Source organism: Geotrypetes seraphini, chromosome 10 (genome assembly GCF_902459505.1).
Source record: "Geotrypetes seraphini chromosome 10, aGeoSer1.1, whole genome shotgun sequence".
In the NCBI taxonomy this organism is placed as follows: Eukaryota; Metazoa; Chordata; class Amphibia; order Gymnophiona; family Dermophiidae; genus Geotrypetes; species Geotrypetes seraphini.
This window is the reverse complement of record NC_047093.1, coordinates 142,930,344-142,951,209: the sequence shown is the minus strand read 5'-3', so window position 1 is coordinate 142,951,209 and position 20,866 is coordinate 142,930,344. Positions and strand designations below refer to the sequence as shown.

Genomic DNA, 20,866 nt, shown 5'->3' with positions numbered 1-20,866 from the left:
TCAGGGACACCCTGCAGGAAGCACAAAGAATGTACGTCCCCAGTTTCAGGAAAGGCTGCAAGAACAAGCGATCAAAGGACCCGGTTTGGATGTCAACTGAAGTAAAGAGGGCAATAAATGACAAAAAAGTATCCTTCCGGAGATGAAAAAAGGACCCAACGGAGGAAAATCACCAGGCGCACAGGAAATGCCAAAAGGAATGCCACCGAGAGGTTAGAAAAGCGAAAGGGGAATACGAAGAGGGGCTGGCCAGGGAGGCGAAAAACTTCAAGGCATTCTTCAGTTACATAAAGGGGAAGCAACCAGCGAGAGAGGAGGTGGGGCCATTGGACGATGGGGATAGGAAGGGAGTGATTAAGGAGAATAAAGAGGTAGCTGAGAGGTTGAACACGTTCTTCTCGTCGGTTTTCACGAGCGAAGACACATCTAATATACCGGACTCAGAGGAGCTCATGAGTGGGGAACAGGCCGAAAAATTGGAGCACATAGAGGTAAGTAAGGAGGATGTCCTCAAACAGATAAACAGGTTAAAATGCGGTAAATCACCGGGCCCGGATGGGATCCACCCAAGGGTTCTGAAGGAACTAAGACAAGAAATAGCGGGCACAATCCAGCATGTTTGCAACCTATCCTTGAAAACTGGTGAGGTACCAGAGGACTGGAAATTGGCGAATGTCACACCTATCTTCAAGAAGGGATCGAGGGGTGACCCCGGGAACTACAGGCCGGTGAGCCTGACTTCAATTATAGGGAAGATGGTGGAAGCTATGATCAAGGACGACATTTGCGAGCACATCGAGAGGAATGGCCTACTGAGAACAAGCCAGCACGGATTCTGTAAGGGAAGGTCATGCCTAACGAACCTTCTGTACTTCTTTGAGGGAATAAGCAGTCGGGTGGACAATGGGGAACCCATAGACATCATTTACCTCGATTTTCAAAAGGCTTTCGACAAGGTGCCACATGAAAGGCTGCTTAGGAAGCTGTGGAACCACGGGGTGGGAGGGGATGTGCACAGATGGATCAAGCACTGGTTGTCGGGTAGACTGCAGAGGGTCGGAGTGAAGGGCCAATATTCATGCCATTGTATCGAGCGATGGTGTGTCCACATCTGGAATACTGCGTTCAGTATTGGTCGCCGCACCTCAAGAAGGACATGGCGGTACTTGAGAGAGTCCAAAGGAGAGCAACGAAACTGGTAAAAGGGCTGGAACACTGCCCATACGCCGAGAGGTTGGATAGGCTGGGGCTCTTCTCTCTGGAAAAAAGGAGGCTCAGGGGAGATATGATAGAGACCTTCAAGATCATGAGGGGCATAGAGAGGGTGGATAGGGACAGATTCTTCAGACTGAAGGGGACAACAAGTACGAGGGGGCATTCGGAGAAACTGAAGGGAGATAGGTTCAAAACAAATGCAAGGAAGTTTTTTTTTCACCCAAAGAGTCGTGGACACTTGGAATGCGCTACCGGAGGAAGTGATCAGGCAGAGTACGGTACAGGGATTGGACGGATTCCTGAGGGATAAAGGGATCATGGGATACTGAGGGAGGAGCTGGGATGTAACACAAGTATAGAAAGCTAACCAGGTGATAAGTATAGAAACCCAACCAGGTCGTGCATGTGCAAGACCGGAGGGTTAGGACTTCGATGGGAAGATAGGACTTCAATGAGAAACCAAGGTGGCAAGGGAGCCCCTTCTGGTGATTCAGACAAGTCGTGACCTGTTTGGGCCGCCGCGGGAGCGGACTGCCGGGCAGGATGGACCTATGGTCTGACCCGGCGGAGGCACTGCTTATGTTCTTATGATAGAAAACAGAGGATAGAGTTAAATTATTATTTTTTTCAATGGAGGAGAGTAAACAGTGGAGTGCTGCAGGGGTCTGTACTGGGAACTGTGCTATTTAACTTATTTATAAATGATCTGGAAATTGGGACGAGTGAGGTGATTAAATTTGCAGATGACACTAAACTGTTCAAAGTTGTTAAAACGCATGCCAATTGTGAAAAATTGCAGGTGGACCATAGGAAATTAGAAGATTGGGTGTACAAGTAGCAAATGAAATTTAATATGGATAAATGCAAAGTGATGCACATTGGGAATAACACAAATCAGTTACTGGATGCTAGGGTCCACCTTGGGGGTTATCGCCCAAGAAAAGGATCTGGGTGTCATCAGACAATACGATGAAACCTTCTGCCCAATGTGCAGCAGCAGCGACAAAAAAGTAAACAGGATGCTAGATTACACTAAGACTAAGAATGTTATAATGTCCCTGTATCACTCCATGATGCAACTTCATCTGGAGTATTGAGTTATCCAGGGACAGCAGGCAGATATTCTCTACATGTGGGTGACGTCATCCACCCTCTGGTAGGATAGAAGAGGTCTGGAAGTCTTAGCAGTAGAAGGCTTAGGCTCTAGTCTGATGATGGAAACAAACGATTTCTCATGTTCAGACAAGCATTTGGTAGCTGCCTCGATAGAGTTATCAAAGAGCTCATTGCCCTGACAAGGAATATTGGCCAGACGATCTTGAAGATTCGGGTCCATGTCTACAGTGCGAAGCCAGGCAAGGCGGTGCATAGCCACCGAGAAAGCAGTGATCCTCAAGGAAAGTTCAAATGCATCATACGAGGATTGAAGAAGATGCATGCGTAGTTGAGCCAGAGTGTGAGTCAGCTGTTGAAACTCTGGAAGACGATGTTGAGGAATATACTTGATAAAATCAGGCAAGCTGTTTACTAGATGCTTGAGATAGGAAATAAAGACAAAGTTGTAATTCAAAACCCTGGTTGCCATAAGGGAATTTTGATACAAGCGACTGCTAAACTTATCCATAGTCCTGCCCTCTCTTCCAGGGGGGACAGTGGCGTAAACCTTGGCAGGGTTGGTTCTTTTCAAAGAAGACTCCACTAAAAAGGACTGATGGTATAATTGAGACTTATCAAACCCCTTGCAGTGGATCATCCTGTAGTGAGATTCCAATTTTGCAGCCAGAACAGGAATGGAATATGGTGTCTCAAGATTTTGTTTGAATGTTTGAGAAAGAAGTCTGTTAATGGGTAATTTGAGAGATTCCCTAGGAAGATGAGGAATACCCATTTCTTCCAAATATTCCATAGAGTACTTGGCATCAGATTCCGAAGTGATGTTAAGAGCTTTACTCATCTGGCGGAGGAATGTAAAGAAAGATACTTGCTCTAGAAAAGGATGGCCTCGTGAGGAAAGTGACCGCGAGGCACCTCGCATGGCAGAGAACGAAGGTGAAGCTTCTCGGGAGTATTGATACCTGAGTTCTGAATATGCAGGTATAGAAGACTCACTGAGAGAATGGGTAGAGTACCTCACAGAAGAAAGACTTGAGCGGCGAGAGTGGAAAGGCTCTGCAGGTGGTCTTCTCGACTGAGGAGATGAAGGCCTCGAAGAGTGTTGATGTGTGGATAAACGAGACCTGTCTCGAGACGAGGACCTGTGCCTCGATTCAGCAGATGATGTGGAGAACTGTGCATCGAGTCAGATAGATCCTGCTTCGATGGATGTCGTGGTGTCCTCGCCCTGTGCCACGAAAAGGGCAAGGCCTTATGTGAGGAAGGAGGGCTGGAAGTTGGAGGTCAACGTTGAGACAACAAAAAGGACTCGTCTCCTTGTATTGAGGTATCTCGAGGCACATGCAAGGACTCAGCTCCTTGAATAGAGTGTGTAGATTTTGGTCGAGACACTCGCAAAGACTCGACTCCTTGCATAGTGTGTGTAGATTCAGATCGAGGCACTCTTAAGGACTTCTTGTATAGAGTATGGAGGTTCATCTTGAAGCACTCTTAAAGACTTGGGTCCTTGTACAGACTGAATAGTTTCAGATCGAGGCACTGCCAAGGACTCAACTCCTTGTGATACTGCTGAGTGCTCAGACTGAACTGCAGGAAGAAGAGTCGAGGCAGGAGTGTATTTGGCAAGCATGCTACCAAACTCCTGATGCATAATAGCTTGGTTCATAGGCTGCAAATGGGGCACCAAGACTTGAGGATCTGGTACATCTTCAGCAGTTATAGTCTCCGAGGAAGATGATGAAGAATGATGCTTTGATTTAGAGACATGTTGCTTGGCCAGCTTCAGGACTACCCGTATGTCCGAAGGAGGCTGCTGAACTACCTTACCTGAGGGAGACAGTGAGGAGAGCTGGTTCTCAGGAGAGGATTTGCTCAAAGACGAGGACTTAATTGAGGCCGAGGATGAGGTAGACCTCGGGAGCCCTGTAGAAGACTTGACCAGATTCGGGGTCGAGGTCAAAGTCGGAATTGGAGTATCCATACCGCTGAAAATCTTTGACAATGCTTAATGGCTCGAGGTTGAAGAATAGCACAGCGAATACATGACTCCGGATGATGGTCAGGCCCTAAACACTGAACACACCACCTATGTTGGTCAGTGAGGGATATCGCGCGCTGGTAACGGCTACATTTCTTAAAACCTGTGACCGGTCGGGACATAGAAGGGAAAATAGCTGCATCCAAATTGAAGCCCGCAGGCTGAGGTCGCGGGGAAGAAAGACACTAAAGAAAAAAAGAAAAGTTAAATTTAAATCTTTTTTTTTTTTTTTTAAATAAGACGCAAAAAAGAAAATACAGCGACCCTGTAAGAAATACACGAACCGCGGTAAAAGAAAACACAAAAAGAGTCTAGTACAGAGTGTCAAAAAGAGGATTTTTTGGCTCTGCAGAAAACTGAGAACTGAGGAGACGTGCCCTAGGTTGGGCGGGAAGACACTCGCCCATGCGCAGTCATGAACTTTCTAAAGTTATGCAAGCAAGTCTGTTTGCGAGGCTGTCCGCATCGGGGGTACATGGATGACGTCACCCACATGTGAGAATATGCTGCCTGCTTGACCTGGGATAACAGTAAATTCACTTTAACCAAGAGAGACAGAACTGAAACCAGGAAAAATCACCACTTCAGTTTCATAAAACCCCGCTGTGTTCTTGCTTGGGGTCGGAGCCTGTACATTTTCTTTTTACATGTATATTAAAACCTGGTTCTGTGTAACTAAGAAGTTCTCCATTTGCTACCTGAGAGTCACCGTTCGAGATTACACCATGGGTCTGCTCAGTATCAAAGAGCATCCTGTGAGCTGAAAGCAGGAGTTTCAAAATCCACAAGGGCAAACAAGCCAAAAAATAATAAGGCAGTTTACCATCCTGACATCAAACTTCTCACAACACAAAGGACAAAGCCTGGGCCCTGAAAATGAACAGCATTGGGCAAACAAAACTATTATAAATTAGACACAGTGGCACCAATGTTAAACATGAACAGGTTTTTAGTTGTTTTATGCCCTACAGCAAAGTAACACATTTAACCAGCAGCAGTAAAGTTGCCTTGTGGACAAGCTTAATTCTATTGGCAAATCAAAGTGATTACGGTAACTTGCATGTGGTTGCTGTGGCTTACAGCTTCAACTCTTACATTATTTTTAATTATTATTTTCATGCAAGCATATTTATAGCCAGTCCTTTTCAGTGCTGGATGAGGGTTATTACATTTGCTAGAGAAGGCATACATCCTTCACTATCTCTACAGAAAATGGGCCCTCAGAAAAATAAAAAGAGCAATAAATAGGTAAATTAAACAGCATCCACAATTGCAAATAAAAGCATTACTTCTTTTCAACAGTCTGATGCCAAAAATAATTTTATCCCTTCTGAAAATAAAGTATTCGGCAGCCCTAAGTATAACATGTCATGTCAATGGTGAACAAGTGAAAATGGTTCTAGTTTATGCAAGTGCTGCTATAATTGAATACCTCCAAAATAGCAGTAAGAAAAGCTGAGTAGTACATTTTATCAGCAAGCAGATGAAAGGTGCTGGCTAATTTGTTTCAAGGCGGCCGACAGTAACAATCATTTACTTTAATCAATTTCTTTAAGGGAAGAGAAGGAATTTGGAAAATTTAAAAGTAACTTAAAAACATTTCTTTTCAAGGATGCCTTTTCAAACTAATTTTATTATCTTATTACCCTACTTTTATATTATATTTTTTAATTTGTTACTCTTTTGTATTTTCCCTTAATGTCTTTTCTTTACTTTAATGAATTGTATTTCATCCCTCCTCACCTAATGTTAAGAATATGTTAAATTGAGTGTAATTTAGTCCTTTTTAAGTATTTTATGTATTATTGTCACCTAACAAATGTAAATTTTAATATGTACATCGCTTAAAAGTCTGATTAAGAGATTAATCAAGAAACCTAATAAACTTGAAACTTGGCCCTGCTGCATGGCTATGTTGCCTGATATCTTAATCCAGGCCTGCTGATACCGTCTGTAAGGAAGACATGATAACCAAAACAGAAGAGCAAAACTCCACAAATCGAAAAGAAAAGGAAAACTGGAGATGCCAAAAGGGTTATGTTGAAAACCTTACAAAGTTTTTTTTACTGATCTTCTCTGAATCAACATTTGCTCTTGAAAGAACAGTTTACAGAGATGGCACTGGTAAGAGGCCTGTCACATGTAGGAAATACTACTTCACGCTAGGCCTGTCCATGGGAAACATCTTATTCAGGTCTCTAAACAAGAAAATGAAGGTGGGAAGGGGAGGGATTAGCCTGCCTATGGAAACAGGACACTCATGTGCACTGTGTTTGAAGAGGAAGAGCACTAGTGGTCCAAAAGATCAAAAATCCAGAGATGGAATCCCTTTTCTGCTACTCACACTTTGTTTGGCCTAGGGCAGTGGTTTCCAACCCTGTCCTGGAGGACCACCAGCCAGTCAGGTTTTCTGGATAGCCCTAATGAATATGCATGGGGCAGATTTGTATACCAGTAACCTCCATTATATGCAAATCTCTCTCATGCATATTCATTAGGGCTATCCAGAAAACCTGACTGGCTGGTAGTCCTCCAGGACAGGGTTAGGAACCACTGGCCTAGGGAAAGCCACCTCACCCCCCCATGCCTCAGGTACTCAGACTGTAAATTCCCAAGGCAGAGACAAAGTACCCAGATCCTTAGCAACAATGTATAGCACGTCTGCAAGAACTGTAAACCCTAAGTATCATTAAATAAGGCAGCCTACAACTGATGTCCAGACTGACTGCCCTAAAAAGGAATCACTTCTCTTTCATAAGAATTGGGATATTTTATGTTGAAGATGGCGAGAGGCTTCCAAATCTGGTTGCCTCCTCTATCGCCTAGTCAAAATGCTGAGATTTACTATTGAATTTTTAAATGCACATTCATCCTATCGGTACTACCTTGCTAAAGATTAGGAGGGGGAGGGAAAGGGGTGGAGAAGGGTGGGTGAATAGATTGCATAATAAAAGGGCTAGTTGACATTTTATTATATGCAAAAATTTGTCATGTACTGAAGAGTTGTGGTACATCATAGCCTTTTTGTATTTAACATAAGAATCGCCTCTGTTGAGTCAGACCACAGGTCCATCATGCCCAGCAGTCCGCTCCCGCGGCGGCCCCCTAGGTCAATGACCTGTACGTGATCTATTACTCTAAAGCATTTGTACTGTATAGTACCCTATAATTATACCCTTCAATCCCCTTTTCCTTCATGAATTTGTCCAGTCCCATTTTGAAACCCAAAATCGTACTCTGCTTTACTACCTCCTCCGGAAGTGCATTCCAGGTGTCCACCACCCTCTGAGTGGAAAAGAACTTCCTGCATTTGTTCTGAATGTGTCTCCCTTCAGTTTTTCCGAATGCCCTCTAGTTTTTGTTGCCCTTGCCAGTTTGAAGAATCTGTCCCTCTCTACCTTCTCTATACCTTTCATGATCTTGTAAGTTTCTATCATATCCCCTTCTAAGCCTCCTCTTCTCCAGGGAAAAGGGCCTCAGCCTGTCCAGTCTCTCAGCATACGAAAGGTTCTCCATGCCCCTTATCATTTTTGTTGCTCTTCTTTGGACCCTCTTCAGTATCGCCATATCCTTAAGGTACGGCGACCAGTATTGAACGCAGTACTCCAGATGCGGTCGCACCATTGCCCTATACAACGGGAGGAAAACCTCCTCGCTTCTGGTAGCGATACCTTTCTTGATAATGCCCAACATTCTGTTTGCCTTTTTCGAGGCCGCAACACATTGTGCCGCCGGTTTCACTGTTTTATCCACCATAACCCCCAAGTCCCTTTCTAGATTGCTCTCCCCCCAATGATATCCCCCCCCCCATTGTGTAATTGTACATTGGGTTTCCTTTCCCCATGTGCATGACTTTACATTTCTCCACATTGAAGCTCATCTGCCATTTAGTAGCCCACTCACTCAGTTTGTTCAGGTCCCTTTGGAGTTCTCTACATTCCTCAACTGTGCTAACCTTACCGGAGAGTTTTGTGTCGTCCGCAAATTTTATAATTTCGCACTTCGTCCCTGCTTCCAGGTCATTAATAAATATATTGAACAGGAGCGGTCCCAGCACTGACCCCTGCGGGATGCCACTCGTGACCCCTTTCCAACCTTTCACTCCTACTCTCTGTTTCCTGTTCGCCAGCCAGTTTCTGATCCATCTGTGTATGTCCCCTTCCACTCCGTGGTTCCACAGTTTCCTTAGTAGGCGCTCGTGAGGCACCTTGTTGAAGGCTTTCTGGAAGTCTAGGTACACTACATCTATGGGGTCACCTTTGTCCAACTGTTCGCTTATACAAAATAGACCAAGAGGGTTTCCCCATACTCACAAGGTAACAACCCCCATCAGCTTACTATTTTCATAAGGATTCAAACTACTGCTGGGATTAGCAAGTGAACAATGCACTTCTTTAATCTGATCATGCACTGAAAGAGCAACCACTGCAGCTAATACTGGTTCGATATGCTTCAAGCTGCTTCTTTACATAACACAAAATCACAACTATTCTTAAACATGAATTACTAAGCCAGGATGCTTCCAATCTGTTCCTCCTCTGCTTAGAATCACAGGAAAGTCAAATCTCATTCCAGCTAAAAAAACAAACAAAAAAACCCACACAACTATGAGGGAGTCAGAATGGTAAATATAACATTTACCTGTGCTTTAGATTCAGGACTAAAATATATCTAATATAATAAAATGGTAGGACGCGCATGCGCACTAAAAAAAATGTGTTCCCTTATCCGTCCCTTTTTTTTAGTGCGCATGCGCGGGTTTACGTCACCAAACTCGGCAACTTGGACAACAATCGCGCTTATGCTCAAGCCGCCGCCACGAATCCTCTCTCGAACCGCACCAGGATCGAGAGAGGAGCTGCGGCGGGGGCTTGAGCATAAGCGCCATTGTTGTCCCCCTACCTAGCTGCGAGGCTGCGGCGGCCTTCCTCACGGTTTCACGGTGCTTGGTCCGCCAAACAATTCCTGCCGTTGACCAAATTTGCCCCACCGTTCCTTCCCTTCCTCCATCAGGTACAGTTCAGCTCCGCCTATGTTAAAAGCAGCTGCTTTGAAATTGGAGCCCTGCCGCCACCGTAACAAGTTCCCTCTGCCGCGGTCCCATATGTCAGAGAAGGGGCGGGACCAAGGCAGAGGGGAAAGTGCTACGGCAGTGGCAGGGCTCCGATTTCGACGCGGCTGCTTTTAACATTGGTGGAGCTGCACTGCACCTGATGGAGGGAGGGAAGGAAAGGTGGTTGTGCGCTGTTGAGCCCCTCTGCACGGGCCCAAACCAAAAAAGGAGCCAGGACTCTTCCCAACCCGGCGCCGCCAGACCCGACAAAAGGGCCCTACACTCACAGACCCGCGAGCAGGGTTGCCATGGAAACCTAACCGGAATTACATGCAGTCGCGCAAGGGTCAGTGAGAGGGGATCAAGGGTCAGTGAGAGGGGATCAGGAGCTAAAGAGAGATTGAAAAAAACAAACAAACAACAGTGCACAAGTAGAGAGAGACACACAGACAGTCACAGAAGGACAGGGGGCTAAAGACACAGATTGAAAAAATAACAAAACACAGAGGACAAGGAGAGAGAGTGACACAGACACTCACAGAAGGACAGGGGGCTAAAGAGACAGATTGAAAAAATAACAAAACACAGAGGACAAGGAGAGAGAGACACAGGAAAAAAAATGACAAACAGACATACATACAGCAGCCAAGGAGACAGACATACTTACATACAGCGTCCAAGTAGACAGACAGAGAGACAGCAAAAAAATACAAACAGCCAAGGAGACAAACAGAAAAAAATAAAAATTACAATGCCCAAAGATATATTCAGGAAAAAAAACCTTCCAGACATACAGTGGCCAAGGAGTTAGACTGAAAAAAAGGCATACAGACATACAGCAGCCAATGAGACAGACAGACAGCGACCAAGTAGACAATCAGCAAAAAAACACAAACAAACACACAAAGCAAAAAATTAGAAACATACAGCGGCCAAGGAGACAGGCATGCAACAAATAGGAAAAATAAAAAAACTTTTAATAAATCAACCATACATGAAAAAGGAATTAAAAAAAAAAAAAGGGAAAAGACACCTACAGGGAAACACAGGATCAAGAGCATACAGAGAAAACAGAAGTTTGCAGGAATCAGGAACATATAGAGAAAGGAGAGCAGAGACCCCTGCAAGAAGAGAAAAATAGCAAAGAGACTGGGGATGAGAAAGAGAGCAGAGATGCTTGCTGGGAGAAAAAGCTAAGCAGTAATGTTACAGCTTGAGAGTGCAGACTGAGGAAGAAAGCAGAGACAGCGCTACACAGGGAAATGGAGGGAGGAAAGAGACAGAAAGAAAAATACAGACAGACATAAATTCTAGCACCCGTTAATGTAACGGGCTTAACGACTAGTAAAAGTATAAAATGATAAATTTGCTACAAATTATAATCTAGTTTTTATTCTGAAACTGGAGTTGAGTTAGTGCATTTTTACAGATTCCAATGCCACAACCTTGCTGATAAATACCAGTATTGGTATTTCTCTAGAAGTGGAGGAGTAGCCTAATGGTTAGTTCAGAAGCCTGAGAACCCTGGGAATTGGATTTGATTCCCACTTTAGTTCCCCATGACACTGGGTAAATCACTTAACCCTCCACTGCCCCAGGTACAAAATAAGTATGTGTATATAATATGAATGTAATCAAATCCCATTACTTTTCCCTAGCCCTTATTACTTAACTCAGAGGATAAGCTCTGGACTAATAAATATTTCCCTGTGAATATGTCCAAACCATTTTCAAAGCCCCAATACGTTAACTATTTTTACCACTTAACAAACTTAGGAGCAACATCAGGAAATACGTTTTCATGGAGAGGGTGGTGGATGCCTGGAATACACATCTGGTGCTGGGGACATAAAGAATGAAGAGCACAGATGATCCCTACATAGGAAGGAGGTTAGAATCAAAGCAAAACTTGAGAGAACTTCACACTTTGAACAAGGCATAGATGACTGAAATTACAACTCTGACTGCTTTCTGAGCAGACTGAATAGATCATACAAGTCTTTATCTGCTGCCACTTACTATACTGCCTTTCTGTGTTTACAATCATAACGGTATTATTTTGTACTTGGAGCAAGGGAGGGTTGAGAAACTTGCCCAGAGTCAGAGGGAGCTACAGTGCGAACCAAGCTTAGTTCACAAAGTTCTTAGACCAATGCATGACCACCAGGCTACTCCTACCTTTAATGTATTAAAATAGGACATCTGTGTTACATGACATTACATTTACTGACTTCTATTCCACCTTAACCTTGCAGTTCTAAGTGGATTACAGCAAAAATAAAACTGGATATTTCCAGGAATTACAAAATACAACACAAGCAGATAAGTGACTCTCAGATTAACAATTCAATATATTTCTGAAATAACATTTAATTTCCTTCCAGAAAAGTGTGTAATCTGGGATATTAGATAATGTCAGTGAAAATGTGCCAACTCCAACTCCTAATAGTTAAATTGTATGTCATGCAAATATCGTAATGCTTACATTAATTATTTCACATATAAGAATTTGATTAACCCATGTTTTACTTTTAGAATATATTTTAATATCAAGTTCTTTGATGTTTACAAAATGTAATATATTTTATGATAGTTATATTAGTGAACATAGCACCTAGAGAATGACACAGAGACAAAGTTAATCCCTGTCCCCGCAAACTGTCTGATCCCATCTGCACAAGCCTCAAATAGTTACGATTTTATATTGAAATCATTTTATTAAAGAATAAAAAGAAACAATATTCTGTAAAGCTGTCATTTTATAAATCACAAATACAAAAAAAGGAACAACAAACCCCTGTCTCCCCTCACAAATATCCCCACATAGAAAAATCATGCCAACAGAACACCTCGGTCACAAACACATAGAACACAAATGGCAAACCCATAATAGCTAAAAATGAGAAACATAAATTAAATTCAAATCCCAAGAAGCCACACCTTGCATGTAGTACACCTACATACAGTATATAGATATAAATAAACAAGCCCAAGTCAAAAGCGGAGATACCATAAATAAAGGAGCTGGGGGGGGGGGTCGAAGGTTTTATGTACAGTACTGACTCCACAGCCTTGAGCATTTAGGTAAATGGAGGCAGATCCACACAGAACTTTATGCAACAAACAAAATTTGGACTTGCACACAGAGACAATGTACCTTAAAATTTAGAGGATATGGGATTGCATCTGTTCAAGGAGAAAATGAATTTTAAGTATTTTGTATGGTTTGTAACTATAGATTTTTTTTTTAATCATGCCTGCAGAACATAGTAAAATACTTGAAGAAAAAGATGAGACTGAGAGAAAAGAAGGAACACTGGTGAGTGGCAGGGTGAGCTGGACATGGGATTTAAACTTGAGCCTGCACAGAGAGAAGCTTTCAAGAGACAGCCCCTGCTTAATTCTTAAAACCCATCCTGGAGGTCCCCCAGCCAGATATCCCTAATAAATATAAAGGAGGCAGATTTACACATGAAAGATGACAGACATGCCAATCTGCCTCAAGAACATTCATTAGGGATATCCCCAGGACACGTTTAAAAACCACTGCAAGCAGAGTTTACTAATCTAAGCCAGGGTTTCTCAACTCGCTCCTGGAGTACCTCCCTGCCAGTCAGGTTTTCAGGGTATCCACAATGAACATGCATGAAATAAATTTATTTATTTAAAAAATTTCTATCCTGCTTAAATCCTAAGTGAGTAACAAAGGTACATACATTAATACAACAGACTCTACAAATTTAGCAAAGATCAACAATAAGATCATATCATAAAATTCATCCCTGGCGCAGCGCTAAAAGATAGCTGCGCTGGGAGAGGCCCTTAATTTAAAACTCCCGCTGCTCTTCCCCTCAACTATCCCCTTCTGTACCTCCCTATCTCCCATCCTGCCTTGGTCCCCTGGAGCCCCCCCCCCCCCCATGGCAGCCTTCCCCTAATCGGTCCAGGCTTCTTCTATACCTATAGGAATACTCCAACATCTATCAATTTAAAACAGTCAAGAGAAGGCTCTCACAGACAGACATGTCTTTAGTGATTTTTTTAACATTTTGAAATCTGCACATATTCTCAATATGCCTCTCACTGAGTTCCAAAGTTTATGCATATTCATTGTGTGAGGCACAGTGGTTAGAGCTACAGCCTTCAGCACTCTGAAGTTCTGGGTTCAAACCCTTGCTGCTTCTTGTGACCATGGGCAAGTCACTTAATCCCTCCATTGCATTAGATGGTGAGCCCATCGGGACAGACAGGGAAAAATACATGAGTACCTGAATAAATTTATGTCAACTGTTCTGAGCTACCCTGGGAGAACAATATAAAAAATTGAATAGTGTGAAAAGTCCCAACCTCTGATAACCAGAGCTGGTACTGTGACATCATAATGCCTCATTCCACCAATAAGAGCCAGCCTCATCAGTGATGTCACAATGGCATGATTGTCCTAGCCTTGGCTCACTTTTTACATTTTGATTTCTAGAGTGGTGCAGTGGTTAAAGCTACAGCCACAGCACCCTGAGGTTGTGGGTTCAAACCCACATTGCTCCTTCTGACCCTGGGCAAGTCACTTAATTCCCCCATGTACATTAGATTGCCAGTTGACCAAGATAGATATGGAAAATGCTCGAACACCTGAATGTAAATCACTTAGGCTATACAAGTGGCATGTAAGTACTAAGAAAAAAAAAAAAAAAAAAAAATCGTAGATATCTTGAAATAAATGTATATATTTAAGTTTATGCATATCCATTGTGGATATCCTGAATGAAATTTGCATTTATTTAAGTTTATGCATCCTGAAATAAATTTACATATAATTAAGTTTATGCATATTCACTGTGGATATTCTGAATGAGATCTGCATATAATTAAGTGTACGGACGTGCTAAAGAACTGACTGGCAAGGACTGGCTCGAGGACCGAGTTAAGAAGCACTGCTCTAAGCGAACAGATTAGCTTCTCGGGCGCTGTTTAAGTTTCCGTCCCCCGTCGCCTCTCCTTCGGGAGGGGAGGCCCTGGCGGTCATGACCTGCCGGTGGAGCTTCTTACCCGCTGCCCGCCTTTTCTCTCCGGGGCGGGGGCAGGAGCGTCGCGTTACTCCCCGCCTACGACCATCTGCCGTGGCGGCGTCACCTCCCGTCGCCGCTCTTAGGTTATCGGACCGTTTCCTCGCTCGCTATCCCCGTCTCACCCCGGCCGCACCGCGTTTCCGCTTCCGCCTTCCCCCTTTCCGGTCTCCGCGCGTGCGCGGACGAGAGCCGGGACGACGACGAAGAGAGATAAAAAAAGAAACCACCACTCCGAAAAGAAAAACAGTGAGAGAAGGGGAGAGGCGGGGAGCGGCGTGGCGGTTAAAAACGTTAGCAGCGCGCGCCCGGCCTCCGCGTGACTCGCCGCTGACGTCACGAGCTCGGGCCGGCGGCGGAAGTGTGCGTCGCTGCCACTCTCCCTTGTGCGCCTGCGCTGATCTCTCAGCAACAAGCAGGGCTAGGGACAGGGACGGCCTTTAATAAACAGACGGAAAAAAAATAAATCGGCAAACTTTATTGAACGTCACAGTCAAGACAGAGTAATCAGAACTGCGCATGCGTCTGGAGGGTTGGCTTTAACGGGTTCTCACCAAATCGGCCGCCAAAATGTGCACGGGAGGATTCTATTGGCTGATCTCCACCAATCAGAGCGCCCCGGCCCTTATTTAAAATAATGTCAGCTATCTTTATTGACACCACTAGTTCAGGGGTTCCTAAACAATTGATTTAGCGCCTAAGGTTAAAAAAAGTAGATCTCATCATGATGTTGATACTTTCAAGATGTAATAACAAAAGTTAAAACTAGATTAAACCTCAATCATAAAAAAACTAAATATTAATGGAAATCACCGAGCTAAATGCATATTACATACAATGGGAGCATTTGGGTGTCCTATAAGGTTGCAAAGAAAAAGGTGCGCTGCATGGACTATGCAATCCTGCAGCCACACAGCTGCTGAAGTCTCCTCCCTGGCAGCATAGCTCCACCACCTTGGCAGCTTTCACAATCTGAGTTTATGTACCATTTCCTACTCAGTTATCAATAACTCTTACCTGCCCATCTCAAGAGCTTCAGAGCTGTCAAGTTATCCAGTTCCAGGCTGGAATCCTAATTTTCAACTCCCAAAGCATTGTGGGATTTGGAGTGCCTGATCACGCCCACTGAAATCCATGCTACAAGTCCCATAAAGAAATGTTGCTATTTGGGTTGCTGCCAGGTATTTGCGATCTGGATTGGCCACTGTGGAAAAAGAATACTGGGCTAGATGGCACTGGTCTGATGCAGTATGGCTGTTACATATAAGTACAGGTAGTCATAAATCCAGGATGATCATAAAATCTCCATCTTGGAAAACTTCGCTTCTGTCAAGGCGGAAACATGTGGTTGTAGTATCCTACCATCCACAAGGAACAACCCTGGAGGACTCTTAAGGAGAGGAAGAGATAAGGGATGCTACAGCTAGGCAGCCTAGATGAGCCATTTAGCCTTTATCTGCCATCATCTGTAAAATTAGCAATTTCTATGAAATTTTCTAAATGCTTCTCTCCTCTCCTTCCTGCCCTCCATAGTCCTCCCTACCCTCTTCTAACCCCTTCCTCTGTAATGTCACCTAGAGCTTGTATAGGTATGTGCAAAGGACAAATGTAAGAAATAAAATAAATCATATTTCTATAGCAAATGTCACTTTTTTTTCTCTCCATAAACAGCAGGGATCAATCCAATAACACAGCTGGTGTTACCCATAGCAGCTGCCAGAGTAGCACATTTGATCTTCCAACAGATACGCAGATTTCTTCCAGCTAGAAATTACCTATATTTGTTTGTCGAAACAGAGGAAACCATTGAGGATGAAGTCTGGAAGCTGGAGAAGTTCATCAAGGAGGCTATAGTGGATCTGCCTAGATACACCTACAGGGAGGACAACTTAGAGGACAGCCACAAGGAAGAAATAGGTGACACAGCAGCGAGATCTGGAAGCAGCGGAGTGAACCCATAAGAAGATGAGTCCGGTGCAAGCCAACAGAGGGAAGATGGAAGTGCACGGACGACACGGACCTACGGCTGAAGAGATGGACATACACCAGGGTCATAGACCTGCAGCTAGAGAGGCAAGAGAAGATAGAGAGGACAGCAATCGTCGTGGGGGACTCTATCATCAGCCACATAGCAGGAGGAAGACAGGATCAGCTGGTGACCTGCCTACCGAGAGCCAGAGTAGAAGACATAGTGAGCCACATCGACATGATCATCAACAGCGTGGAAGAATAAGACACTGTGGTGGTGATCCATATGGGGACAAACAATGTGAGCAACAAGAACTACAACAGGGATATACTGAAGGACAAGTTCCGGATGACAGGAAGGAAGCTGAAGACCAGAACGCAGAGGGTAGCGTTTTCTGAGATCCTGCTGGTACCCAGGGCCGATGAAAAGAGACAGACAGAGCTGCAAGCAGTCAACGTGTGGATGCGGTGTGAGAAAGGATTCCACTTCTTGCGCAACTAGACGAAGTTGTGGGGGAAGAGCAAGCTATTCAGGAAGGATGGACTCCACCTCAGCGGAGACGAAACGAAGCTACTTGCAAGCAACATCAAGAGAGAAATTGAGAAGTTTTTAAACTAGGAAGAAGGGGAAAGCCGACAGTCGACCGAGAGTCAATGGTTCGAGAACCAGTATACCCAGAGGAACCATGCAGAAAGATAGCGGGGAAGACTCACCAGATTATAGTCAAAGACAGAAATCCTGACAGATCAAAAAGGAACACAAGAGGGAAGGAAATGCAAAAAAGTAACAGGCCGCAAACTCAAGTGTATGTACACGAACGCAAGGAGCCTAAAGAATAAGATGAGTGAATTAGAAGTTATGGCACAAAAAGCTAACCTTGACATCATCGGCATGATGGAAACATGGTGGAATGAGGAAAACGTCTGGGACACTGTGCTACCGGGATACAAGCTATACCACAGAGACAAGAGTGGGACAAAAAGGTGGGGGCATTGCCCTATACGTCAAAGAGGGAAACGAGTCTACCGGAGTCTACCGGAGAGAATAAGTCAGAATCTCTATGGGTCAAAATTACGGGAACAAATTGAATGGAAACGAAGATCGGCATCTACTACCGACCCCCAGGGCAGTCAGAAGAAATTGATGGAGAAATGACAGATGAGATTAAACACAACTGCAAGGAAGGCAACGCAGTTATCATGGGTGACTTAAATTATCCGAGGATAGACTGGAACCTAGGCACCTCTGGCTGCAGTAGAGAGACCAAGTTCCTGGATGCTGTAGGCGATTGCTTCCTGGAACAACTCGTCAAGGAAAATACGAGAGGAAAAGCAATTCTGGACTTGATTCTAAATGGACTACGAGGACCGGCACAAGGTGTAGAAGTAGAGGGGATGCTGGGAACCAGTGATCACAATATGATCCGCTTCGACTCAGACACAAGGGCAAAACATCAATCCAGAACGACGTCCACGGCGCTGAACTTCCGAAAAGGGAATAACGAAGGGATGAGACTCATGGTGGGGAAGAAGATTAAGAAGAGGATAAACACTGTAAAGAGACTAGAGCAAGCATGCTCCCTTAAGAATACGATCATCGAGGTGCAAAATCTATATATACCATGTATCAACAAGGGATCCATGAGGAAAAAGAACAAGGAACCGGCCTGGCTCACCGTAGCGGTGAAAGAAGCGGACAGAGACAAGAAGGCTTCGTTTAAAGAATGGAAAAGGTCAAAAACGGACAAAAATTGGAAAAAACACAAGCAATATCAAAGCAGGTGCCATAAGGCGGTAAGAGGGGCCAAAAGGAGCTAGGAGGAAAAAATTGCCAAGGAGATGAAAAACTTCAAGCCGTTTTCTCGATACATTAAGGGGATACAACCCACGAAGGAAACGGTGGGGCCGTTGAACAACCATGGAATAAAGGGAGTGCTGAAAGAGGACAAAGCCATCGCCGACAAACTGAACACATTTTTTGCGTCTGTGTTTACAGAAGAGGATATACGCAACATACCAGAAGCTGACAGACTATACCTAGGAAATGAAGACGGGAAACTGATTGGGTTGGTGGTCAGTCTAGAAGAGGTATGCAGGCAGATTGACAGGCTTAAAAACGATAAATCCCCTGGACCGGATGGAATCCATCCGAGGGTAATCAAGGAACTGAAAGGGGTTATAGCTGAAGTGCTTCAACTAATAACCAATCTGTCGATCAAATCAGGAAGGATACCGAAGACTGGAAAGTGGCGAATGTTACGCCGATCTTCAAGAAAGATTTGAGGGGAGATCCAGGAAACTACAGGCTGGTGAGTCTGACCTCGGTACCAGGAAAGATTCATGGCTTGATATACTGAGGCGCTGATAAAGGACCGCATCGTTGACCACTTTGACGGACACAATCTGATGAAGACTAGCCAGCACGGCTTCAGCAAAGGAAGATCTTGCTCAACGAACTTGCTGCACTTCAAGGGAGTAAACAGGCAGATAGACAAGGGAGACCCGGTCGACATTGTATATCTGGACTTTCAGAAGGTGTTCGACAAGGTTCCGCATAAACGACTACTTTGAAAAATTGCGAGCCATGGAATCGAGGGTGAAGTACTTATGTGGATTAAAAACTGGCTGGCAGATACGAAATAGAGAGTGGGGGTAAATGGACAATACTCGGATTGGACAAGCGTCCCCAATAGAGTGCCACAGGGTTCTTGGACCCATGCTCTTCAACATATTTATAAATGATCTGGAAATTGGTACGAGTGCGGTGATTAAATTTGCGGATGATACAAAGTTATCCAGAGTAGTGAAGACGCAGAAGGACTGCAAAGATCTCCAACATGACAAACACGCTCAAGAAATGAGCTGCAACATGGCAAATGAGGTTCAATGTGGATAAGTGTAAGGTGATGAAGTCGGTAACAAAATTCTTATACACAAATTCAGGAGGTACTTGGAGAGAACCCCCAGGAGAGAGATTTGGGAGTACTGGTCGACAAGTCGATGAAGCTGTCCGTGCAATATGTGGCGGCGGCAAAAAAAATGCTAGGAATGATTAAGAAGGGAATCACAAACAGATCGGAGGTTATCATGCCGCTGTACTGGGCCATGGTACGCCCTCACCTGGAATACTGCATCAAGTACTGGTCACCGTACATGAAGAAGGACACAGTACTACTCAAAAGGGTCCAGAGAAGAGCGACTAAAATGGTTAAGGGGCTAGAGGAGTTGCCGTACAGTGAGAGATTAGGGAAACTGGGCCTCTTCTCCCTTGAAAAGAGGAGACTGAGAGGGGACATGATTGAAACATTTAAGAGACTTAGTAGAAAAAGACAGGTTGTTTACCCTCTCCAAGGTAGGGAGAACAAGAGGGCACTCTCTAAAGTTAAAAAAGGATAGATTCTGTACAAACGTAGAAAGTTCTTCATCACCCAGAGAGTGGTGGAAAACTGGAACGCTCTTCCGGAGGCTGTAATAGGATTCCCTCCAGGGATTCAAGACAAAGTTAGACAAGTTCCTGCTGAACCAGAGCGTACGCAGGAAGGGCTGGTCTCAGGGCACTGGTCTTTGACCTGGGGGTCGTCGTGGGAGCAGACTGCTGGGCGCGATAGACCACTGGTCTGACCCAGCAGCGGCAATTCTTATGTTCTTCCAGGACCTTCCTCTTCAAACATCCCCCAAACACCACATCAGAAAGGGTCTTTGCTTTTTTCGGTGAACTTCCAGCTCCTCATCCAGTACACAACCCTCCCCCCCCTACCCCCGGTTCCCTTTGTTGGTATACTATGGGCTTGATTTCACTACATCGACCCCTATCTTACCTGTCCAATTTCAGGCACTCAATCTGATCTTCAGGGCTGCTGTAAAGGGTGAGCAAATGAAGAAAGAACCCAGAGCACAACCCTGAGTTCTTGAGTCATCTGTGAATCTACAAGCCCAAAAAGCCAAACCCACATTTCTTCAGCTTTATACATTTCATGTCTTATCAAAATCTGCCCCCTTTTTTTCTGGATGCACCAAGTGAGAAATTCCTGAATTTTCCTCTAAGCCCATTTGGAAACTAACAACAAAACTAAACTAAACCTTAAGTTTATATACCGCATCATCTCCACGGATGTTGTGGAGCTCGGCACGGTTTACAAGAACTTAAAATATAGGAAGAGAAGGGAAAAAAAGGTTTACATGAACTTATATATAGAAGAGAAGAGTAAGGGGGGGATAGAATTACATTTTAGTGAAAAAACATTATTTGATATTTTGAAGTCAATCCCACCCCGATCCCCAATTCTAATCTAATCATACCTGCCCAATTTTAAGCCTAACTGCAGGTTCTAGAACCCTAGCCCACTTTTTCAAGGTTGGTTTAACTCCTAATCCCCACTTGCTTGTAAAGCACCCATGCTAGAGAAACTCCCTAAC

General features: G+C 44.3%; 1 protein-coding gene across 2 annotated transcripts in view; it reads right to left on the bottom strand.

Annotated features, from left to right (window-relative positions):
* Nucleotides 1-14,898, bottom strand: part of PPP6R1 (protein phosphatase 6 regulatory subunit 1) — a 178,414-nt gene extending 163,516 nt beyond the window's left edge. The window contains exon 1 of one of the 2 annotated variants that reach the window (XM_033960861.1): nucleotides 14,466-14,898. The gene's annotated coding sequence lies outside the window, so the exon portion shown is untranslated. The remainder of the gene's footprint in view (nucleotides 1-14,465) is intronic. The other variant, XM_033960863.1, reaches the window with a different exon arrangement.
* Between the last annotated feature and the right edge of the window lie 5,968 nt (nucleotides 14,899-20,866).